General features: G+C 45.0%; 1 protein-coding gene and 1 long non-coding RNA gene across 5 annotated transcripts in view; one reads left to right on the top strand and one right to left on the bottom strand.

Annotated features, from left to right (window-relative positions):
• Positions 1 to 6,352, bottom strand: part of LOC118006685 (ras GTPase-activating protein-binding protein 1) — a 32,000-nt gene extending 25,648 nt beyond the window's left edge. The window contains exon 1 of one of the 3 annotated variants that reach the window (XM_034999440.1): positions 6,251 to 6,352. The gene's annotated coding sequence lies outside the window, so the exon portion shown is untranslated. Of the gene's footprint in view, positions 1 to 5,521; positions 5,574 to 5,599; positions 5,763 to 6,250 lie in introns of those variants that run through there. The other 2 variants (XM_034999441.1, XM_034999442.1) reach the window with 2 other exon arrangements.
• A 99-nt stretch (positions 6,353 to 6,451) lies between these two features.
• On the top strand, positions 6,452 to 14,105 carry LOC118006686. 2 transcript variants are annotated; one of them, XR_004678157.1, is made up of 4 exons: positions 6,452 to 6,570; positions 7,068 to 7,348; positions 13,108 to 13,166; positions 13,623 to 14,105. It is a non-coding gene; the product is annotated as an uncharacterized LOC118006686 (long non-coding RNA). The 2 variants fall into 2 exon arrangements; XR_004678158.1 differs by lacking the exons at positions 6,452 to 6,570; positions 7,068 to 7,348 and adding an exon at positions 7,577 to 7,654.
• Positions 14,106 to 15,020: the final 915 nt, after the last annotated feature.

The following is a 15,020-nucleotide window of genomic DNA, read 5'->3' as shown; positions in this document are numbered from 1 at the left end:
TAATCCCAAGTTACTAGACTGCATGACAACTTTAAAGAAATTTCCATCAATAATTTTGCTGAAGTTCACGAAGAATGTTAAATGGGCTTCCTATAACTGAGTCTAAAAAGCTGTGAGCATTTATGTTCCAAGAGCAGGGAAGCATGAAGGGCAACCATAATCCACCTGAATTAATAGTAGAGCTTACTCTGGCAAAATCAATGATCTCGGGGTCACAGGATCCAGCCTGGAGTCGGTCTCCCACTAAGTGCGGTCTCCCACTAAGTGCAGAGTCTGCTTGAGATTCTTTGTCCCTCTCCTTCTGCCACTCCCTTGCACTTGCATATGCTCTAAATAAATCCTTAAAAATAAATTTTAGGGGGGGCGCCTGGGTGGCTCAGTCGTTAACCGTCTGCCTTCGGCTCAGGTCGTGATCCCAGGGTCCTGGGATCGAGCCCCACATCGGGCTCCCTGCACCGCAGGGAAGCCTGCTTCTCCCTTTCCCACTTCCCCCACTTGTGTTCCTGCTCTCGCTATGTCTCTCTCTGTCAAATAAATAAAATCTTTAAAAAAAATAAAAAAATAAAAATAAAAATAAATTTTAGGGGTGCCTGGGTGGCTCAGTCATTAAGCGTCTGCCTTTGGCTCAGATCATGATCCCAGGGTCTTGGGATCGAGCCCCGCATCGGGATCCCCGTTGAGCGGGAAGCCTGCTTCTCCCTCTGCCTCTCCCCCTGCTTCTGTTCCCTCTCTCACTGTCTGTCAAAAAATAAATAAAATCTTAAAAAAAAAAAAAATTAAAAAGATAAAATCTATCACTTCTCACGGAAAATTCCCCGAAGTATTAAAATACCAGTCAATATATGGGCCGCCTGGGTGACTCAGTTGGTTAAGCATCTGCCTTCAGCTCAGGTCATGATTTCAGGGTCCTGATACTATGGCTCCCTGCTCAATGGGGAGCCTGATTCTCCCTCTCCTCCCAGCTAGGGCTCTCTGTCTCTCTCTTGCAAATAAATAAATAAAATCTTATAAAGTATACATTATCAGTCAGTATCAAACACTGGCAAGGAAGTTGGGAAAAGAGGACCTGTGAAACTGAAGGGAGTGTCAACTGCTCCCACCACAGTGAAGAACAATTCTGCAGTTATCTAATAAAATCCAAAATGTTCCAATGAATCTAGCAATTCCCTTCTAGATTTATACACAGCAACTCACCCATGTACATAAGACATAAACTGAGAAATTAACTGCTACCTTATATCTAAAATCTAAAACAACCTATGTGTCTGTCAAACAGGAGATGGACTAAGTTGCACTTTATGCATATCATTCAAACCTGTATCTAAGATAATTATATGAGGCACTTAAAAGATTAAAAAGCTGTACTATTTGTAATTATGTCAGGTTAACTGGAGTGAATTAGGACTGTCCCTGGGAAACCAAGACATAAAGTCATCCTATTTATAGCAGTCAAAGTCAGCATGAAATAGATCTCAAAAACAATATTAAAATGAAAAGTCAGTTGCTGAATATGTACTGTATGCTCTTCAACATGTTTAGAAGTGTTTTTAGTATACATAAAAACATCAGATATTGCCATTTATTTTTAAAATAGTCTAGGTGTAAAAACAAATAGATCCACGGAACAGAATAGTTATAAAATATACCACACATAAATGGACAACTGGGATTTTCAACATTAAGTGCAGATAATTCAACAGAAAAAGGATACTCTGGTCAACAAATGGTGGAACAATTACACATCCATATATAGGGAAGAAAATGAACCTCACTTCATATATCACATATTAAAATTTAACTCAATGCGGTGCCTGGGTGGCTCAGTTGACTGTCTGACTTCAGCTCAGGTCATAATCTCAGGGTCCTGGGATTGAGCCCCAAGAGTCTGGGAGTCAGGCTCTCTGCTCAGCAGGGAGTCTGCTTGTCCCTCTGTCCTTCCCCCTTGCCTATGCACTCGCTTGTATCACCATCACTGTTCAATCTATTTTCTAAACTATTCACATTTACCACCTGTCACTTCCCTTCAAAATTCTTTGTGGTAGCTCCTTGGAGAAACAGTTGACTCTAGGGCTGGGAAAGGCAAAATACAAGGTGAGCCTTAAATGCCCGATAAAGAAAATGCTTAAAAAGAAAAAAAAACAAAAACGGGGGACCATTAAAAGGACACAAGGGCCAAAAATGGAACTGTGTGAGCAATAAAATAAGTAAAAAAGCAAAGTAAGTTAGATAACACTGGATTACAACCCAAAGAATAAAAATTCCATGCCTCCATATATAGATGAGCCAGTACTGAGCAAGCTCAGAGAATCCACATAGGCTATACTCGAGGCACAGCCTAAAAAAGCCTGAAAAGTAGTCACACTCATATACCTTCCAAATTCTGAATCTTTCGAACTTTTTTGAATAAGGAAATAGCTAGCAAATAATGGTCTACAGTCCCCTAGTAGATACACAAACTTTACAAAATAATTTAGACAACTATTTGGGTTTCAGAGCTTCAGTTCTCTTTATAAACAAAAACACTAGAACATAAAAGAGCTATACAAATACACAATGATGCCGTTACATAGCCACTTAAATTAACAGCCACCAAGGATGACATCCCTACAAAGTAGAAGTCTGTCCCATCTAGGAAGCCCCTTTCTCTGAACCATCTCTAACATTTACTTTAAAGATTTTATTTGACAGAGAGAGAGAGACAGCGAGAGAGAGGGAACACAGCAGGGGGAGTGGGAGAGGAAGAAGCAGGCTTCCCGCTGAGCAGGGAGCCTGATGCGGGGCTCGATCCCAGGACCCTGGGATCATGACCTGAGCCGAAGGCAGACGCTTAACAACTGAGCCACCCAGGCGCCCCTAAAATTTACTTTAATAATTATTAAATACCTGGGGCACCTGGGTGGCTCAGTTAAGCGGCTGACTCTCCGGTTTGGGCTCAGGTCCTGATCTCAGGATTGTGAGATCAAGCCTAAATGGGGCTCCACTCACTGTGGAGTCTCCTTGCGACTCTCTCCTCTGCCCCTCCCCCCACCTCACTCGCACTCTCTAAAACAAATAAATCTCTAAAAAATAATTATTAAATAACTGAAACACAGCAAGCTGAACAGCTAACAATATTACATGATTGACTGCCAGAGGACAAAAGCAGAAATCTATCAAAGTCATCTAAAGACATTTATTAAGGCCACAACCTGTGAAATTTTTTGATTTTCTGTTTTATAAAGCCCCCTCTTCATGTGCAGATTATTCCTAGCTCTTTACCATTATCACCTGGCTTGCAATTCAGCTTTCCCCACCAAGGACAAACAGGGTGTCCAAAAATGCTTAAATAAAAAAAGGAAAAAGCTGATTTTTGAGATTTAAAAACATATAAACCTAATTAACACCAGTGTGATCACCAACTACAAGTGAGATTACAACTGCTGAGTCTAAATTTAACTCCACTGCTGGAAGGACAGTGTTGCAACTAAAGGTTTTTCCCACTAGCTGTTAACTTGAGGGGGGGGGGGTCAGTGCACACTTTTTCAACCCACCTACTCCAACAATTCTCTCCCTTTGCAAATGAACATATAATGCATATCTGAATTCTAAAATATCATTTAAAAAAATCTAATTACAAAATGTTGAAAGATCAAAGAGGTAATTGTATTAAACTGCAAAAAAAAACTGGTTTGTCACAAATTCAGGCTTTATATTAAATTTCATCCTTTAACATTGCCCCATCCATTCTAAGAACCATACACAATTCACAAACCTATAAAAACTTTAACCTTTACCTTTTACTTTCAAGGCAAAGTACTAAAATAGTGAAAATTACAAGAAAAAAGAACTACTGCGAAATAGGTCAGCAAGAAACATTACCAACTCTTCTGATGCACCCTTAGCAGACTGTCAGTTGAGAACAGCAAAGAACAAAGAACTGCCTACTTTTCTACCCGTTAGAAGTACAAAAACTTAGAAAGGATTTAACAATAACAAAAGTAATCTGACTTGGCTGGGCAGAAGAAAGGCACACCAGTCTTACATTATTACAATCTGCTTCATTTGTTCTTAATAAATGCATGCACAAGAGATACGCCAGGCTACCAATTGTAAAATACCAGTTTTCATATTCCTACCCAACGGATAACCATTCGCCTGAGGGAAAGAACAGGCTAAGAAATATTTGAAAGGGAATCAAAATCCTCAATGCACAAGAAAATTTCATTCTGATACATTTTACTCCGGGGAATAACACCATTAGGTGGAATGCCAAGTTTAAATGTTGTCACTATGTTTTAAAATTTTAAACCTAAAATGCGAATTCAGTAAGGTAACGCCATCTAAATAAACTAGAATTGCTATATGAAGGCACGTTCTAAGTAAAACAGTGTTATATTCTAAAGCAATCAGTTATTTATGGCAACACCAACTGAAGAACTTGGGCCATACAATATTTTGATCCTTTATCTATTGCTACTTTGTTAAGAAACATGGCAAGTACTGGGTAAATGGAAACACAAATATTAAGCTTCCTTGTAGTTTTTTAATTTACTTGCAAGGATGGAAATTTTGTATTCCCTCTGACTGCAATAACTTCTTAAAAGACTAAAGGCTGTAATAGAAGGTTGAAAGCCATTCCAAGCAAAATTCAGAAGAGCTAGTGCCAAAACTTACTAGTTTTATCTCAAGTAGAGACATTTGTGATGTCAAGTAATGGTCTGGACCTGCAACGATTTTCTAAAGCAAGGGAGCATACTGGCTTTTAAAAATCGCAAATATATGCTCGTCTTCGAAGGTATCTTCCACATACATAGGAGCCTAACAGTAAACGCGAAATAAGTGAACTGAACGTAGAGAGGCTTTCATCCACAGAAGATCCCGACTGCCCTAAGGGCAAGATTTCCAACACACCTCAATCACCCGTAATTCACCTAGCATAAGCTCCAGAGGTTAAATTTATATTGTAACTGGGCACCATCCTTTCCATTCTCACTTCACATTTCAACTCACACATGCAGGAGAAATCTGAAACTCATCGCTCTGACCCGCATTTTTCTCCAACTACAAAACGAGGAAGTGAAACTATCTTCCCGAAGGTCTTTCTCAAAAGTCTGCCCCGGTAAAGAAAAGACGAAAAAAGGTTTCAGGGTCTAAGAGCTGAGCCTAACTCGCGGCTGCCAGGAATTTCCCACCACCGCGCTCTTGAGTATTAAATCGGAGGAGGAACACCGTCCACGTTCGTTTGCACTTATTCGCCTTTTCTCTACTTTTCCGAAAGCTCTGAAGGCGGCACATCCATCAGCTTTCCGTGCGAACACTCGTAGAAAGGAAGCCCAAAGCCCTTGGTGTCCTTTGTCACAATCCCACTTCCAAGCCGCGTCTCCCTGGAAGCCGACAAGTGGCTCAAGCACAAATACCGCCGCACTCCGCCCAGCAGCTGGCCTCTCCGGGCTGAGGCCGCAGGGCGCTGGCACAAGGACGGAAACAGGCTGGGGGCCTAGCAGTCACACGGCCTGGGTTCCACCCGATACCTGTCCCTTACCGTCGGCGTGCCTGTGACCACATCTCTGCACCTCTGGGCGTCCGAATCCACTGCAAAAAGGAAAATCGCCGTACCTACCTCACCGGACCGTTGTGGGAGTACCGGAGAGCCACACAAGTCGCTCAGCACAGTGCCTGGCACACAGCGAGGGCTCAGAAAAAACAGTAATTATTACTTCCACTCATTACCCGTGCCTTCGCTGCTCCCCCTTTACTCCCTGTAAATCCCGGGAGCAGCACTTCTGCTTCCCGAGCCAAAACCTCCTTGGGTTTTCGTGTCGCCCCCGCCGCTAAATAAAAGCCTCCTCCGGTCCGGGCCACGCTGGAGCCTCTCGCCCGGGCAGAAAAGGCTCTGCGGGCGCGCGGGGGGCGGGGAGGGAGACGGGCGGGAAAGGCCGGCGAGCGGGCCGCGCGGGGCCCCGGGTTCCCGAGATCGCCCTGGGGCCCGGGCGGCGGCCGCGGCTCGCTCTCCCCCCGCGCGGCCGTTGGGCGTGGCACGCGCACGCGGCGGACGCGGACACGGCCACGCGCGCCGGCCGGTGGGAGCGCGGCGAGAGGGGGCGGGGAAACTCCACGCGCCCGTGCGCCCGCCTGCGGCCGTTGGGGGGGGGGTAGGGTACACGCCTCGCGCGGTGGCCACTGCCGCCGCCGCTGCGACTTCTCTGTCTCACAAGCGTCCCAGCTCGTCTTCGTCCCTGGGCCGCCCCGCCCCGCCCACACCCCGGCGTACCTGCGCGGCTGAGCGGGAGAGGAACAAGCTTTGCTCCACAGTACGGCAGAAGGCAAAACCACCTCACGCAACTGCGTCCGCACACACGCGTGCTCCGTCGCCGGTCTATATAACTGCGACTCAGCCTAACATGTTGCGGCCAGGTCGAGCAGGCTGGTGACCAATCCCGACTGCGTCCTCTGGGCTCTTCGAGCAGCAATTGGGTACTGACTCAGGATGAAGGCGTGGCTCTTGATTGGCTTTGACTCATGCCTATGAGACTGTGAGGATCTCGTTTCCCTAGTAACGGATTGGCACTGAGATAGACCAATGACTTAAAGGTACGTCGGAAAAGAAGGTGGGAACTTCTTTGACCGATACCCATAGCAGCCAATAAATGCGTGGGGCCGCTCCCATTCGTTAAAATGTGTTCCCTTGGGCGGAGATCCTTTTTCCATACAGGAGCGGTTGCTCCACAAGGTGGGGCCCGTGTACTTTGGGGAAGTAAACCCCAAGCAACTAGGGGGTGGGCGCCAGGGAGGCCAAGGGAGCCCCTGGCCAATCGCAAAGCGGGAAAGATCTGATTGACGCGGGGGTTGGACTGCGCCAAGGAGACCGAGCCCCAGGGCCGCCGTGCCCTCTGGGGAGGTTCAGAGGCTCTTCTGTCCCTGGCTTCCGTCCTCTTTACTTTTTTTCCCTCACTTGTTGGGTCTAGCCCCTGAGGCCCCTCTCCCGCCTTTTCTGCACTGTTTAATACCAGGGAAACCAACTGGGAAAGTTCCCGTTGTTTAGTTTTTTTTTTTTTTTCTTCCTCTTATAGCAACTTTTTTATTTCCAGGCGGCCGCCTAAGGGCACTTGCTGGCTCTCACCATTAGCACTATTGTCGGACAACAGTTTAAGAGAAAGCGAGAGGGGAAAGTAGCGCCCGTCGTGTACCTAAGATCGTGTAAAAAGGCCGCACTGAAAAGTGCTGTTGAGTTTGAGAACAGAGATTTCTACCCTGCTGTTCGTGGCAAGTGCTGCAGCGGGCTGGCCGGATGGCCGGCTGGTGGGAGCTCGCAGAGGTCTTCCCCTTCTGTTGCTGCCAAGGAACCGTAGTCTGTAAAGTCTCCACTCTGGTTGGTCCTTAATGCAACATCCTGTGCGTCACCACCATTGCCATTTAGTGTTCCGATAGCTGGGGGTGTGGGCGCTGCTTTCGTGTCGTTATGTCTTTTTTTTTTTAATTTTTATTTATTTGACATAGAAACAGCGAGAGAGGGAACAAAAGCAGGGGGAGTGGGAGAGGGAGAAGCAGGCTTCCCGCGGAGTAGGGAGCCCTATGCGGGGCTCGATTCCAGGACCCTGAGATCATGACCCAAGCCGAAGGCAGACGCTTAACAACTCAGCCACGCAGGCGCCCCGCGTCGTTACGTCTTTAAAAGGTAGTTTGTCACACTCCTACACGGACACCCCAGAGGTTTCCCGAAGCACTTCAGAGGCTAAGTGGCGCACCAGCCCGGTCCTGTCCACGTCTCTAGGTGTTTTATTGGGCCCTCTGTTGGTCACCATGAGCATTTTGTAAGGAAATACACAGATGCCTCGGTCGGTTCTCATTCCAGGCATGTGATCTCCCGTTAAGTTTTGCAGAGAATTTGGGAATGAAGCACCTGGAGCGTCTCTATTGGGGGAGAAGGGGCGCCGGCAGCAGCCTGTTGGGACCCGGGCGCGTCCCTTCTCATTCCCTGCGTGGGGACTGGCCCGAGACGAGACTCGCGGCCGCCCCCAGGAGCCTGGTGAGAGCGTGCTTCTGGCCCCCCAGGTCCCACTGCCCCATCGGCCCAGCTCATTCAACATTTATGAAACTCCTCTTAAGGGCTGGGATCAGAGATGATCTGGATGCCGGGAGCCCCGCAAAGGCAGGCGTCTGGGACTAAGCGTCTGGGGCTAAAAAGGCATCGGATGGAACTCAACCCAGAGGAGAGAATCCACTAAAGTTTTCTAGAGTAAGGACACCCACACCCACACCCACACCCACCCCCAGGATCGGGTCGGCTTTGCTAAGGCATTTGGAGTTTATTCTGACGGCAGAGAAGAGCCCCTGGAAGGGTTCTTAAAGGCTGGACTCAGAGATTTCCTTTAACAAGACGACTTTCGAAATTGAAATGCTAATGAGAGCAGACTTGCAAAACTTTAAAATTTACAGATTGGTAATTTAACCCAAATGGCTTATGATGAGAGTCAGGGCTATTCTTAATCACATTTGGAGCGAATTTTAAGTGATAACTGCTCTTTTTGTGAGGCTATTTGGCAATCACTATTAATATTGTGTATATCACCCAAATCAATAATAGTACCTCGGTATATGGCCACACCTTTTTTTTTTAACAAAGAAGTGTATACCGTCACTTGCAACTGCAGCATTGTCAGCTTTGTTAGAATACTTAAAAAGTGGGGCACCTGGGTGGCTCAGATGGTTAAGCGTCTGCCCTCGGCCCGGGTCCTGATCTCCAGGTCCTGGGATGGAGCCCCATGTCCAGCTCCCAGCTCAGTGGGGAGTTTGCTTCTCCTTCTCCCTCTACCTCTCCCCCTGCTTGTGCTCTGTTTCTCTCTCAAATGAATAAATAAAATCTTTATAAAAAAAAATACTTAAAAACTGAAAATGTAATTGCTCATCAACTGGCAAACTGATTAACCAGTGATGTGCATATAATATGGAATACCATGCAGCAGTTTAAAGAAGAATGAGGTAGGGGCGTCTGGGTGGCTCAGTCATTAAGCATCTGCCTTCAGCTCAGGTGGTGATCCCAGAGTCCTGGGATCCACGGGAAGCCTGCTTCTCCCTCTTCCATTCCCCCTGCTTGTGTTCCCTCTCTCGCTGTGTCTCTGTCAAATAAATAAATGAAATCTTCTAAAAAAAAAATAAAAAATAATGAGGTAGAATTATACAGATATGGACGGGTTTCCGTTTGTTATTTGGATTAATTGAAAAATATCAAGTTCAACAAAATATACAGTGAATTCCCATTTAGGTTAAAAAAGCAAGAAACTCCTGATTTCTGTATGTTAAAATCAATATGTAAGTGCATAGGAAGAGTTCTAAATTTAAAACAATAGTTATTCCTCCAAGAGAATCCCCTAGGTTGGGAGTGATTAGGATAATGTATTATTTGAAGTTGTACAATGAGACTGTGTTCATGTACTGTGTTGCGTAACGGGAGGTAGAAAGAAAGGAAGGGGTATTAGATTACCAGAGAGGGAACGTGGACAAGAACCCTCACGTGGCCATTGCTGTCTTCCATGGGAAAGGGCAAGTTGACATTCTGTGGTAGCTTCCCCACTCAGATCATAAAACCCTTAGGCCCCAGGTGCTAGATACGTTGTATATGTTCAGTGAGTAATTTATCACCAATGAATCGTCTGGAGCACTGTTTCTAAGGCAGGGGAGTCAGGGGAGATTTTCCCCCCAGGAGACTTATGGCTTCAGTCACAACTGGGTAGAGGGACTACAGGCATCTAGTGGGCAGAGGCCAGGGAGGCACAGGTGCACAGGAGAGACACCCTCCACCCTCCCCACACCCCTGCCATGCGAAGGATTTTCCAGGCGAAAATTCAGCAGTGCCAAAGCTGAGAGACCCTGATCTGGCTTCCTGGGTCATGTAGGAGAGAGTCCCTAGCCTCCTGCTGATCTTTCTCTCCACTGACAAGCAAAGTCTGCAGACCTCTCCTGTACACTACTTCACCCCCTTCTCTTTCTGCCAATTCTCCCCAAAGCTATGAGAATCAGGGTAGGAAGAAACATGGCCAAGACCCCAGAAAACACAGTTTAGTGGTGGGGGCAGGGGTTGGGGGGCGGGGAATATTAGGTAAGGAATAATCCTAAGAATATCAACTTGATCAGTGTTTTCCAAACATAGCTAATCATTTATGCAGGATGCTTAAAAATACTTGCCTGTGTATGTCTTTAACCATTAAACTCTCACCTGTGAACAAAGATCTAGTGTAATAACATTCATGACAGCACTGCTTGTACTAGAAAGACACAGGAAACGACCCACATATGGAGCTATATGGAACTACTCTTACAGGGGACTGTCATACAACCATAGAGAAAATGAGGCAGATCTATGTGTACAGTTACAGAGCAATCTGCAAAGTGCAGAATCATGGAAAGAGTAAAAAAGGGGGAGCGATGCCATGGGGCAATTATTTCTATTAAGATATACTGTATTGCTCTAGTTATCTCTGCACATTCCTGGATGGTTTTGCTGTGCATGCCCAGGTCATGCCCAGAAGGAGTCAAACTGTTAATGATTGCTAACAAGGAGGTGAACTTGGGCCAGGGTAGGAGAACAGCTTAGTTTTCATTCATCCAAAGTACGTTTTGATACTGATAATTTTTTTTAACATGTGCATGTATTATTTTTCAAAAGAAATTCAATGTTAAGTGTAGATGTTAAGGGTAGGAACTACAAATATGGGGCGCCTGGGTGGCTCAGTCCTGAAGCATCTGCCTTCAGCTCAGGTCATGATCCCAGGGTCCTGGGATCGAGTCCCACATCGGGCTCCCGCTCAGTGGAGAGCCTGCTTCTCCCTCTCCCACTCCCCCGCTTGTGTTCCCTCTCGCTCTCTCTCTCTCTCTCTCTCTCTCTCTCTCTCGCTGTGTCTCTCTCTGTCAAATAAATAAAATCTTTTAAAAAAAGGAACTACAAATATGGAAACTTTGATCTTTAAAAAACAAACAGGATAGGGATTAAGAGTACACTTACCTTAATGAGCACTGAGTAATATATAGATTTGCTGAATCACTATATTGTACACCTGAAACTAATACAACACCGTTGTTAACTACTGCGGAATTAAAATAAAATAGGTGCACCTGGCTGGCTCAGTAGGTAGAACCTGTGACTCTAGATCTCAGGGTTGTGAGTTAGAGCCCCATGTTGAGTGTAAAGACTACTTAAAAATAAAATCTTTAATAAAAATAAAGTAGAATTAAAAAAAATTATCCCTTTAGGTATATGAGGGATTTTGAAAATGAAGCATCAAAGTTTTTGGGTTTTTTTTAAAGATTTTATTTACTTATTTGACAGAGAGAGACACAGTGAGAGAGGGATCACAAGCAGGGGGAGTGGGAGAGGGAGAAGCAGGCTTCCCGGGGAGCAGGGCACCTGATGTGGGGCTCAATCCCAGGACCCTGGGACCATGACCGGAGCGGAAGGTAGACACCCAACGACTGAGCCACCCAGGCGTCCCGAAGCATCAAAGTTTTAATCAGCCTGCCTACCAGACTACTAACATCTTTTCCTTTTGCTCCTTACCATACAAAAATCTAAAGAGACCCTTTACTGGCATAGAAACACGTGCCTAATTGGATTTCTTCTTTTTGGCATTGACTGTCTGCCAACATCACCTTCCTGAAACTCTATGGAATACTGGCCATGAGCCAGGCAACCTTGTGAATATTCTCTATAAAGATGATCTCATTTAATGTTGACAACAACCATATTTCTCATTCTCAGAAACAGGCTCAGAGAGGGTAAGCAACTAGCCCAAGGTCACACAGCTGGGGCTGGAAACTAGGACTCTCTGACTTCAAGCCCATGTTCATTTACCTATTTGTCAATACTGACCAGGGAAGAAGAATATAGCCCCAAGTGAAAAAAGGGGTTTGGCCTCCTCAGAAATGCCTGAAAGCCTGGAATATACTTTCATGTCCTCAAGCATACCATCAGGTAATGCTACAGAGACAGCTTTCCAGGTGATTTGAGAATTCTGGGATCCATAGCAAATCCTAGTAATCTGCAGGATTTAAAAAATTTTAAAACACATATTACAATAGTACCCATATATAACATAAATCCCCAGAGCATGTAGTTTATTAAAAAGAGCATCTTACAAATTATGTACAGTATGTCATGCATGCTTTAAAAAATACCAAAAACAATATATGCATATGTGTTTATCAGTGTTTGTGAAACCACAGAACAAGGTCTCAAAAGAATGTACAGCAATTGGGGCACCTGGGTGGCTCAGTTGGTTGAGCGTTTGCCCTCGGTTCAGGTCATGATCCCAGGGTCCTGGGATTGAGCCCCAAGTTGAGCTCTCTGCTCAGCGGGGAATCTGCTTCTCCCTCTCCCTCTGCCTGTCTTCCTGGCTTGTGCTCACTCTCTCTCCCAAAAGATAAAATCTTTAAAAAAAATAAAAATAAAATTTAAAAAGTCTGTACAGCAATCTGATAGTAGTTACTTCCTCTGTGGAAGACATGGATAATGGGAGTTTGAAGGAAACTTTCACTTTATCTGGATTGTTTAAAAATTTTTACATTAAACTTTCCATGTAGGGGTGCCTGGGTGGCTCAGTTGGTTAAGCATCTGCCTTCAGCTCAGGTCATGATCCCGGGGTCCTGGGATGGAGCCCCGCATCAGGCTCCCTGCTCAGCGGGGAGCCTGCTTCTCCCTCTGCCTCTGCCTCTCCCCCTGCTCATGCTCCCTCCCTCTCTCCCTCTCAAATAAATAAATAAATAAATAAATCTTTAAAAAAAAAAAACTTTCCATGTATTATATAATTTAAAAAGTAACTTGGGGGCCACCTGGGTGGCTCAGTCAGTTAAGCATTAGACTCTTGATCTCGGCTCAGGTCATGATTCTCAGGATTGTGAGATCAAGCCCCGTATTGGGCTCCTTGCTCAGTACAGCATCTGCTTGAGATTCTCTCTCTCCCTCTCTCTAATAAAATCTTAAAAAAAAAAAAAAAGTAACCTGGCATAACCCTAAGAGTGGCTTGTGAGTACTTATTATATACCAGGCCCTGAACTGAACATTTTATGAAAATTGTCTTATTTCCCACAATAATGCTAATTATTGAGATAGGTCTAATTATTATCTTTATCTTACAGGGAAAGAAACTGAGGTTCGGAGAGGTTTATTGCCTAAAACAGCCAGGAATTGAACACAGGTTTGTGTAGTATCTCTCATTAAACACAGCTTTAAGTCCCTGATGCCTGGAGAAGTCTGACAGAGAATAAAGGAGCCAGAGGACAGCATGACACATGTCCTCTGATCTTTGGCTGCAGTGTTGGGAGCACCCCAAGGAGTCCTGGGTACTGTGGTGGCCCAAAGAGCTCATGCCTTATCTGAAGAGTCCTGGGTAGTCATTTGTGTATATATATATATATATATTTTTTTTTTAATCGAAGTATAATTGACAGGCAATATTATATTGATTTCAGGTGTACCACATGGGGCTTCAACAATTCTATACATTAATCAATACTCACCATGAAAAATGTTCTCACCATCTGTCACCATATAACATGATTACAGTATTATTGACTGTATTCCCTATGCTGTTCTTTTCATTTTGATGACGTATTGTATTGTTTTCTGACATAGCTGTTTCCCCTCCTTCTAGGTGCCTGGCAGGATTATTCTGTCCTGCGCCCTTATAGACAGGCATGACCACATGCCCTGCTTTGGCCAACACAACGTGAGCAGAAGTGACACATACCTCTTCCAGGAAGAGAAGTCTTTGGAGTTAGTGATTATTTGCTGAGGTCTTCCCTCCCCACACTAGCCCCCGTACTCAATATCATTCCGCTTGGGGAATCTCCCTCAACCTGGGTCGCTGAGCAAAAATCATTTGCACAGAGCCAATCCTCCAAACCGCCCAAACTGCAATGGTCATATGACATAAACAAGAAGGAAATCTGTTGTTTTAAGCCATTGAGGTTTTGTGATGGTTTGTTGCCATAGCATTACCAGGCCTTTCTTGCCAGTTACAGATAAGTTTCTAGATTTTCCAGTGTTTTAGCAGACACTCAAAATCTGGATTAACACTGTTCTTTTTTAACATTTTATTAATGGTATAAAAGTGTTTGGTCCTCACTTTATTTATTTGGGTTTGTTTGTTTGTTTGTTTGTTTTGGAGAGAGAGAGCATGCACACGAGTGGGGGCAGGGACAGAGGAAGAGGGAGGATCTCAGGCAGACTCCATGCCCAGCACGGAGCTTGATGTGGGGCTCGATCTCACCGCCCTGAGATCATGACCTGAGCTGAAACCCAGAATGGGTCTTTCAACCGACTGAGCCACCCAGACGCCCTTTGGCTCTCACCTTTAAATATTTTATAATGAAAATATTCTTTCTATGAGGACTATAGTTGGGGCGCCTGGGTGGCTCAGTCGGTTAAGCATCTGCCTTCAGCTCAGGTCATGATCCCCGGGGTCCTGGGATCGAGCCCCACACCGGGCTCCCTGCTCAGCCAAGAACCTGCTTCTCCCTCTCCCTCTGCTGCCCCCCCTGCTCGTGTGCTGTCAAATAAATAAAATCTTAAAAAAAAAAAAAAAAGAACAAGAGGACTATAGTTGGATTTATTCTTTTTTAAAACTATTTGGAATTTTTATTATTCATAAAAATACTTTTCTTTAAAAAATGCTTTGCTTGGTCTTAAAGGAACAACTACATTTACATGTCAGTCTACAAATAGATTTTAAACTGGAGTAAAATATACAGAACGTAAAATTTACCATTTTAACCATTTTTAAGTGTACAATTCTGTGGCATTAAAAGTACATTCACGCTGTTGTGCAACCAAACTCCGTGTTTGTAAATGTTGTCAACTAATCAAAAAATATTTTGAGCGCACTAGGAACTAAATAAAATATGCTTGCAGACCAGCTTCACCCAAGCTGCATCTCCGTCTGGTGCCAGGCTGCCTGGGCGAGGCCTGCACCCCAAGCCCTTGTGCTTTGCAGCCCCCCTCTTCCCTTGCATGGGCTTCTCTGAAGGCCCTTTCAGCTCAGAACCTTTGA

Source organism: Mirounga leonina, unplaced genomic scaffold (genome assembly GCF_011800145.1).
Source record: "Mirounga leonina isolate KUSES-001 unplaced genomic scaffold, KU_Mleo_1.0 Mir_98, whole genome shotgun sequence".
NCBI classification, from domain to species: domain Eukaryota; kingdom Metazoa; phylum Chordata; class Mammalia; order Carnivora; family Phocidae; genus Mirounga; species Mirounga leonina.
Note: the sequence above shows the minus strand (reverse complement) of the source record. Positions and strands in the feature narration are given on the sequence as shown.